This window comes from Pan paniscus, chromosome 1 (assembly GCF_029289425.2).
Source record: "Pan paniscus chromosome 1, NHGRI_mPanPan1-v2.0_pri, whole genome shotgun sequence".
NCBI lineage: Eukaryota > Metazoa > Chordata > Mammalia > Primates > Hominidae > Pan > Pan paniscus.
In genome coordinates this window covers 91630958-91641573 of record NC_073249.2, presented here as the reverse complement: position 1 = coordinate 91641573, position 10616 = coordinate 91630958, and the positions used below count along the sequence as shown (strand labels likewise).

The 10616-nt window shown below is 35.0% G+C and overlaps 1 pseudogene; it reads right to left on the bottom strand.

Moving 5' to 3' along the window:
• Positions 1–205: 205 nt before the first annotated feature.
• LOC129397834 (small ribosomal subunit protein eS10-like) lies at positions 206–7249 on the bottom strand (annotated as a pseudogene).
• Positions 7250–10616: the final 3367 nt, after the last annotated feature.

The following is a 10616-nucleotide window of genomic DNA, read 5'->3' as shown; positions in this document are numbered from 1 at the left end:
TGCTGGCTCTCTTGCTCCAGAATCTATTAATCAATTGCAGGTCATTCAAGGGCTTTTCAAAATGGAGGAAAAATAGTTTATTTTGTAGAGATACCATTTTCTCTTTTCTTTTCCAAATTATTGGAATCTAGGTGAAGAAATGCTTCATCTAAAACGCAGGGTCGTGGATGCTATGAATTGGTTTGCTGAAACTGGAAAGGTAAAAGCACATTTCTCAGACTACTTTTCATTTTCAGTTTTGGATGTATATTTGGTTTTAACATTTAGATGCAGTCTTGGGACATTTTTAGGCAGGCTTTTAACTACAAATGCACTTTTCTTTAGCAGATATAGAGTTATTTAACAACTCTGATTAAATGAATAAACACCTTGAAAAATGCAGACTACCAAAGTTCACTCAAAAAGAAACAGATGGCCAGGCGTGGTGGCTCACGACTGTAATCCCAACACTTTGGGAGGCCAAGGCGGGTGGATCACGAGGTCAGGAGTTCAAGACCAGCCTGACCAAGATGGTGAAACCCTGTCTCTACTAAAAATATAAAAATTAGCCGGGCACAGTGGCTGGCGTCTGTAGTCCCAGCTACTCGGGAGGCTGAGGCAGGAGAATCGCTTGGACCTGGGGGGTGGAGGTTGCAATGAGCCAAGATCGCACCACTGCATTCCAGCCTGAGTGACAAAGTGGGACTCTGTCTCAAAAAAAAAAAAAAAAAAAAAAAAAAAAGAAATAGATAATCTGAATAACTTTTTCTGATATTGATAATTTCTATTGTTCCTCTTTCTCCACAGATTAATCAGGCTAGAGGTTTGTTGGTTTTATTAATCTTTTCATTGATTTCTTTCTTCTGTTTAATTTGGGTTTAGTTTGTTCTTTTCCCCCTAGCTTTTAAAGATAAAAGCTGAAGCTGTTGATTTGACATCTTTATCCATTTCTTTAAAAAACAATTAATAGCTAGTTTAATTAGTGACACAAAGAAAATAAATTTTGCCTCTTCAGCAGATAAGTCCTGATGACAAAAATCATGTAACATACATATGATTAAAAATTCAAACAAATGCTGACAGAAAAGAAAATTAGTATCCCTTCCTCTCCGCTTCCCATTGTCCCTCTCATAAAGAATAACCTCTCCTATTTACTTTTTAAAAAATTCTTAAGTTGATACATAATAATTGTATGTATTTATGGGGTGTATGAGATATTTTGATACATGTATACATGTGTAATGTCAAATCAGAGTGTTTAATATACCCATCACCTCAAACATTTACCATTTCTTTGTGCTTGGTAACATTTCAAATCTTTTCTTCCAGCTATTTTGAAATATACAATATGTTAACTATAGTTACCCTGCTATAGTATTGAACACCAAACTTATTCCTTCTATCTAACTGTATGTTTGTATGCATTAATGTGGCCACACCACATTTTCTTTATTCATTTATCCATTGATGGACTTAGATTGATTCCATATCTTGGCTATTGTGACTAGTGCTATTGTTTTCCATAATAGCTATACTAATTTACATTCCCATCAACAATGTATAAGAGTTCCATTTTCTACACAACTTCGCCAGCATTTGTTATGGTTTTTTTTTTTTTTTTTGATAGTAGTCATTTTAACTGGAGTAAGGTGATATCTCATTGTGGTTTTGATTTGCATTTCCTTGATGGCTAGTGATGTTGAACATTTTTTGATATACCTGTTGGTCATTTGTTTGTCTTCTTTTGGGAAATTTCTATTCGTATCCTGTGCCGAGTTTTTAATGAGATTTTTTTTTTTAAATTTTTTTGGCTGTAAGTTTGTTTAATGCGAAATAATCCTCTCCAACTTTACTGAGGTGGCTGACCACCTCCACAACCAAATCTGCCTCTAAACTGGAATTCCGTCTCTGACCCAGCCCCAGCCTCAGCCTCAGCCTTCCTGTCGGCATCAGGGGGCACAGCAATCTGCCTGTAGGTATCTCTGTCGGCTTCCCCTCTTGTGAGTCTTGCAGGTCGCTCACCCTTCAGACCTTTAGGCTGAGGCCTGCCAGTCTCAGAATGGCTGCGGCTTAGGGTGGCAGGCACAATCTCCGGGGCATATGAAGGTAATCACGGAGATACGGGATGCCCTCATTGGTAAGGTAGCAGTAGAAATGTCTCCAGGCAAACTGTTCCTTCACTTAGCCTTGGGACTTGAGAGGCTGCATGGCCTTCATGATATGAAGGTTGGGCACATTCTTGTCTGCCAGCTCCAGGTGCTTAGGCATGTGGACATCCTTCTTGGTCACCATGACTCTCTCCTTAAAAAGGAGTTCATAAATGGGAATCCAGTTCTTCTTAGGCATCAACATCTTGGCGGCTGTAGGGTCGGGGTCTGGGGCTGGAAAGCCCGCCCTCCCTTCCTTCCTTCCTTCCTTTTGCTGTTGTTTGAATTTCTTGTATTTTGTGGATACTAGGCCCTTACCAAATGAATAATTTGGAAATATTTTCTCCCATTCTGCAGATTGTCACTTCACTCTGTTGATTGTTTCCTTTGCTGAGCGAATAAAGCTTTTTAGTTTAAGATAGTCCCACTTGTCTATTTTTGTTTTTGTTGCCTGTGCTTTTGGGGTCTTAGCCATAAAATCTTTGCCTAAACAATGTCCTGAAGCATTTCCCCTGTGTTTTCTTCTGGTGGTTTTATAGTTTCAGGTCTTCCATTTAAGTCTTTATTCTGTTTTGATTTGATTTTTGTATACGGTGAGAGATAGGAATCTAGTCTTATTCTTCGGCTTGTGGATAGCAAGTTTTCACAGCACCATATTTTATTTTATTTTAGTGCATCATACTGTACTTGATTTATTGACATTAGTTAGTGATTTATTGGACAAAGGCCAAACCTTTTGTTTCTTATTAAGCACCTTCCACGGTACAAACTGTCATGAATAATATCTGTACAACTTAACAGTCTCAGTAGCTGCTCAGATACAAATTGATTTCAAACAGATAACTGGCAAACATAATTAAAGTCACAGTTAGACTACCCAAGTGCTATAAAACATTAATATATCAGTAATTTACAGTGTTCAATTATGGTTGGTAAAATTAAGTAGGAGTATGGCTGGGAATTATTATTATAATCCCAGAAAGTCAGAAGTTTTTAGACACCAAAGCATCCTGCTATAAATTAGTAGGCACAATTTAAAGGTTGTATGCATATTCAAAGGCCATGATCTCTCGAGGAACTTGTATATTAAACATGCAAAACAACAAAAAATATATTCATTCAGAAAGAATTTCCTTCTCCCCTCCCCCATTACTTCCCCTGGGCTCTCCTAACCTATTTGATATTAAAGCTGTAAGATAAGGCATGAATAAAGTTAAATGACTTTCACATCCACCTTAGAAATGAAGGCTTAGTTTTTATGCTTTGAGACTCAACTTTTCAAAAGCAGAAATTAACTTAGTAAAATGTGAGAGGAAAAGATGTACTTTTAAAATAAGGAAAATAAAAAATGAAAAAGCAAAGCCAATCCAACAACCAAATCACATACACACACATTGATCCCACACTGTTTTCAATGCAAAGGACAAAGTAGAGCCCAAGGACCTTCCAAATAGTAGTAGAGCCAGCTCCATTTATTGAACAGCGTGTCCTGTCCCTAATGTATGTTCTTGTGCCTTTGTCAAAAATCAGTTGGCTGTAAATGTGGACTTATTTCTAGTTTCTCTCTCCTGGTCCGTGTGTCTGTTTTTATACAAATACTAGGACGTTTGCTTCCTATGGCTTTGTAGTATATTTTGAAGTCAGGTGGCGTGACGGGCCTCCAACTTTGTTCTGTCTGCTCAGTATTGCTTTGGCTATTTGGGGTCTTTTGTGGTTCCACACAAATTTTAGGATTGTTTTCTCTATTTCTGTGAAGACTGTCATTGGCATTTTGATAGCAGTTACATTGAATCTATATTTTGCTTTGGGTAGTATGGATATTTTAACAATATAATTCTTCCATTCCTTGCAGATGGGATGTTTTTTCCATTTGTTTGTGTCATCTTCAATTTCTTTCAATAATGTTTTGCAGTTTTCCTTAGATATCTTTCACTCCCCTGGTTAAATTCATTCCTAGGTATTTTTTTTTTTGTAGCTATTATAAATGGGATTGCTTTCTTGATTTCTTTTTCAGCTACCTTGTTGTTGGTATATAGAAATGCTTCTGACTTTTGCATGTTGACTGATTTTGTATCTTGCAACTTTACTGTGTTGATCAGTTCTGAGAGTTTTTGGTGGAGTCTTTACATTTTTCTAGATATAAGATCATGTAATCTTCAAAAAGGGGGCAATTAGACTTCCTGTTTTCTAATTCGGAAAACCTTTATTTCTTTCTCTTGCCCGATTGCTTTAGACAGAACTTCTAGCACTGTGTTGAGTAGGAGTGGTGAAAGAGAGCATATTTGTTTTGTTCCAGTTCTTGGAAGAAAGGCATTCAGCTTCTCCCCGTTCGGTATAATGTTAGCTGTGGGTTTGTCATATATGGCCTTTGTTATGTGGAAATATGTTCCTTCTATGCCTAATTTGTTGCCAGTATTTATTATGAAGGGATATTGAATTTTATCAAATGCTTTTTCTGCATCTATGGAGATGATCATATGATTTTTTTGTTTTTTATTCTGTTGATGTGATGTATCACATTTATTGATTAGCATATGTTTTATGCAGCAGGAGCTCCTGGGCTCATGACAGAATGATGGAATTTTAGATCACATGGAATTTTAAACATAATTACATTTTATAATCCTTTCAACCTAGAAGGAGATAATAATGAGAAAGATTAGATCAGTTATGAACAAAATAAAGAAACCATAATTTTCTTTGCAATTTGGCTATGATTTAAACACAATATACAATTTTCTGTGTAGCGTGTGAAAGGATGTGGAACACATTTGCTCCTATGGTAACATAAAAAAACCCCCACCCCTCAGATGTTATAAAACTGTTACTCATTTATGAAACTACTGAAGAATGGTAGTTGCAAGAAAAGTCCAGAAGGACCAATTTTCAGAGAGGGGAGCCCTTTGTGAGTGACCGTTAAGCAGTGGCAGTTTGTGGAGGCAAAGGCAGAGAAGAAAGCCTGCCAAAGACTGAGATAGATGAGCTATTGGCACTTTGGTGGCCAGGCAGGGACATTGGAGTCTAGAAGACTCCCAAATGCAGCAATAATATACTTAACTCAGAAATGCTTTCTGGCGTCCCATTCCCATTTTACTAAGAATAGGGTGGGGCTAAAAAGCAGAAACGGCCGGGCGCGGTGGCTCACGCCTGTAATCCCAGCATTTTGGGAGGCCGAGGCGGGCGGATCACGAGGTCAGGAGATCAAGACCATCCTGGCTAACACGGTGAAACCCCATCTCTACTAAAAATACAAAAAAAAAAAAAATTAGCCAGGCGTGGTGGTGGGCGCCTGTAGTCCCAGCTACTGGGGAGGCTGAGGCAGGAGAATGGTGTGAACCCGGGAGGCGGAGCTTGCAGTGAGCCCACACCGCGCCACTGCACACTCTAGCCTGGGTGACAGAGTGAGACTCCGTCTCAAAAAAAAAAAAAAAAAAAAAAAAGAAAAAAGCAGAAACAACTTTCTAGTCTTACGTATTCTTGTGGTGCCTGGCAACAGAGTTCTGCTCCTACTGATTCAAAAGGTAAAACGCAGGTCCAAGACACACTAGGCTCCAGGATTGAACATTGATAAGATCAAAGACATTAGGCTTTGGAGGCCGGGCGCAGTGGCTCATGCCTGTAATCCCAGCACTTAGGGAGGCGAGGTGGGCAGATAACAAGGTCAGGAGTTCGAGACCAGCCTCACCAATATGGTGAAACCCCATCTCTACTAAAAAATACAAAAATTACCCGGGCATGGTAGCGGGCACCTGTAATCCCAGATATTCAGGAGGCTGAGGCAGGAGAATCACTTGAACCTGGGAGGCGGAGGTTGTAGTGAGCCGGGATCGCACCATTGCACTCCAGTCTGGGCAATAAGAGCGAAACTCCGTCTAAAAAAAAAAAAAAAAGTAAAAAGAAATTAGGCTTTGGTAGAATCAGCTGTGGCATCAGGAGGAAAGCCTAACCAGTGATGAATTCAATCTTAAAAATTGCTGCTTAGTTCAAGATTAACCTGATACTCAGTGAAATATGAATAATCACTTTCCTACTTTGGCAGCCACACATAGAAGAGATTGCGCATGCCTGGAAATAAAAACAAAGCAAAAGAGTTGCATAACTCACTCTTCACTGTTATCCATGTACTACGTTCAGTATACCATAAAACATGACCACAGATGTAAATACTGTGTTCAGTATGACATAAAACATGACCACAGATGTAAAAAAAAAGGGACCCATAAGAAAATCAACAAATCAAAAGAAACAAATTCACAGATAACCCAGACATTGGAACTGACAGAAAAGGATTTTAAAAACTAGTATTATAAATATATTTGGGAAATTATAAGTAAAAGATGAAATGAATGGATGAATATATGAAGAATCTTGTAAAATAAATAAAAATTAGAAAAGAAACTCATAGAATGAATTCTGAAAAACAAAAACATACCTGGTGGCCTTAACAGCAGAACAAGCAATGCAGAAGGAAGAGTCAGTTGTCTTGAAGAAAGGTCAATAGAAATCATCCAAGATAAGACATAGAGAAAAAATACTGAAATATTTATAAATCTATACAGTGTCTACAACTTTTTAAAATAATAATTAGACTCGGGCAGAAATCATCTTTTAAGAAATAATGACCAAATTTTCCCCAAATTGAAAAATATTAATCTATAAGTTCAGAAATCCTAGTGAATTTCAAACAGAATAAATACAAAGAAACTATGCCATGGCATGTCATAGTCAAACTGCTGACAGAGCAAAGCATAGAGAAACTTTTCAGCATAGATAAGCTGCTGAAAACCAATGATAAGATAATTTTAAAAACAACCATGAAAAAAGACAGCACATCCAGGGGAACAATGGGAAGAATGGCAATTGACTTCTTATTAGAAATGGAAGCCAGAGAAGAGGGAATAAAACACATCTTTAAATTACTAAGAACAAACAAGCAAGAAGAAACAACCCATCAACTTAGAATTCTACTTGCAGCAAAAATATCCTTTACAAATAAAAGTGAAATAAAGACATTTTGAAAATGAAAATGAAAGTGCAGGGAATTTGTTGCCTGTAGACCTACTAAGAAATGCTAAAAGAAGTCTGTCAAGATGAAGAGATATAATACAAGTTATAAACTCAGATATAAAAGAAGGATGGAAAAGAACTGAAAATAGTAAATAAGTAGAATACTTTATAATAATAAATTAATCGTTCACAAAGAAGAAATAAAAATTATAAATGGCAATGCACTTAATAATAACAACTCAAAATTAATGATAAAAAGATTAATAAAAACAAAGTAAAAATTAAATCACAAACATGGTTGGAGATTTTTAACACACCTTCTTTCAGCAACTGATAAACTGAACAAAAATCAATAAAGATATAGAAGGTTTGAACAATACTACCAATCAATATGGCCTGATATACACCTATTGAACATTACATCTAATAACTTCTGAATATATGTGTTCTTTTCCTGCACACATAGTACATTTACCATGGTAGACCACATGCTGAGCCATAAAAAAGCCTAAATAAACATGAAAGGACTGAAATCACTGAGTATGTTCTCTGATCACAATGGAATTGAATTTAGAATCAATAACAATAAGAAATCTAAAAAATACCCAAATATTTAAAAATTAAGCAACACAATTCTAAATATTTCATGGATTAGTAAAGAATTCAAAAAAGAAATTAGAAAACATTTTTAAATAAATGATAATAAAGACACAACATATCGAATTATGTGAGATACTTTAAACGTGGTGAAAACAGGAACTTCAGAGCTTCAAATATTAATGTTATAGAACAACAAGAAGGAATGTTTAATATCAGTGAGCTAACTTCCACCTTAAAAAGCAAGAACAAAAAGAGCAAAGTAAACCCAACATAAATAGGAGATAATAATAAAGATAAAGAAGAAATCAATAAAACAGAAAACAAACAATAGAGAAAATAAATAGTGCCAAATGTTTAGTTTTGAGATTAATAAAATTGATAGCTTCCTAGCAAGAATGATCAAGAAAAAAGAGAAAAATAACAAATTACCAGTATTAACAATAAAAAAGAATATTATAACAAATCTTACTATTAAAGAGATAAGTTGAAAATTTAATGAAAAAATTTATACCAATATATTTGAAAATGTACTTTTAAATGAAAAAAATCCTTAATGAACTCAATTTACTGAAAGTGAGACAGAAAGACAGAACGTTTGAATAGCTCTATGATGATAATTTGTCATTAAAATAAATAGTAAATAATAAGTACGATAAAGCAAAAATAAAATAATAAATAAAAAATATTAACATATTTTGTTTTAAAAACCCCTCATAAAGAAAAAGCATCACCCAGAAGGCTTAGTGAATTCTATCAAACATTTAAAGAAGAAAAAATATCAATCTTACTTAAAATCTTACTTTAGGAAGATAGCATATTCCTAATACTGAAACTTTATAAACAAATTAGAAGAAAAGAAAATTCAGAATAATATTACTCATAAAGTTAGACACAAACATCTTTAAATAGTTTAATAAAATCTAGCAATATATAAAAGTTTATTAAATCATAATTATGTGGGGTTTATCACAGAAAAGAAATATTGTCTTAATATTTGAAAATTAAAGTGTAATTAATCTCAATAATTTGCCGATACTTTATTCCTATATTCTCCTATATTTTGTTCCTATATAATTCCTATATTCAAAATATTGGAGAATGTAGAGAATTATAGAAAAATAATCATGTGTTTATTTGAACAGATAAACAGAAGTTTCGAAACATTCAACATCTGTTTATGACAAAAAGCAACTAGTAAATTAGAAATAAAAAGGAATTTCCTCAATTTGACAAAAAGCAACAGCAAAAAGTTATAGCTAACATAATACTTAATGGTGATATTGTATACTTTTCTTATGTTGGGAACAAGGCAAGAATGTCTGTGCTCTGCATATCTATTCAGCACTGTACTGGATGTCCCAATCTCATTAGTTAAGAATTAATTAGGCAAAGGCAAGAAGTTAAAGTCATAAACTGGAAAATAATAAGTCTACTACATTTATTTGTAGGTGACATAATCATTGTCTATACAACAAAGAACATTTAATTCCATTCTATGCTTTTTACTCAGTCCCTAGCCTGCATAATTAGTATACAATTTGCAAAGTTGGTAAGAGAACCAAATTAGCAATATGGTAATCAAATTCAGGACAAAGGACAATCATAGAAATTTGATTAGAAATGCATTAATGTGTTAACAAGCTACCTTTGCTCTATCTAAAACTTTAAATAACTATGAATAGCAGCAAAACCAACACAAACTATGATTTATAATGGATTATAATGGATAAAATGTCATATAGAAACATTGAAATCAATTTGGAAATCTGGAAAAATTGAATTTTTAAGAAATAATGGGTACAAAAGAAAACTCACAAATGCAAACCCTTTGTATAGGTGAAATTCGTATTTGATTCAATTAGTGTTTTTATTTCCACCATGAATAATTTTTTTCATATGAAAAAGACTTGATGCTAATGAATATACTTTTAATACAACAAAGATAAAATGAGAAAAACATTATTTAACTTTGGTTTTATAATAATTAACTTGGCTTAATGGAATTCATTTGGTATACTTTAATTTGGAGATTTAAGTAAACAGTGACTCCAGGAGGCTAGAGAAATTAGGATTTTTAGATTACAGATGCAATATGGAGATCTCATTTAACAATGACGGTAACTTTGAGATAAAATACGGGGGAAGTAGCCCAGAGGCAGCTAAAATCCTCCATATACAGTGAGGTCTTATCTACAAAGCTCCCCACATCAATGTAGTTTACTTACAAGTACCAAATTGAGTTTGTCTGCTCTTCTGAAAGTGGTGAGTTAAGATAAGGGTCCCAACAGATGAACAGCTGTTACTGCAGGTGAGTGTTCTACATCAGGCACGGGATTTTCAACTCATAATGGAGTGACGTTGAACCACATAACAATATTATGAGGATTTTCCCTTGAAACCATTAAAGAGCTGTAACATGATGCTTGTGAATGTCACCACTAGGTGGCACTGAAAGTTAAACAGTTATTGAACAGGCTGTGGAATATTGAAGTTTTCCTATGGAAAAAAATTTGATTTTTTATTTTGTGTCTATATATTCTTCATTTGACCTTAAAACATAGTAGTAGCAGACATCTCTTGTACCGTGCCTTACACCTCAGCCCATTTGTTTTCCTCCAGCTCTTGGTGAGGCTCTTGGTTACAGAACCTCAGCTCAGCTCACTGCATATCCCCTGCTTTTTTGCACGAAGTCTTTATTCCCAATGTGGTTGGGACACCTGTGAGAAGCTACTTAGCATTTATGAATGCTCAAAACTGCAAGTGTGGGGGAATTAAGACCCAATGGGCAATCCGTGACTATTAGGGGATGGGAGTCAGGGCTTTGTGTTCCTCTCATACCCCTCAGGTGGACAATTCTGAGGCAAGATCTTCATTGCTCATCAG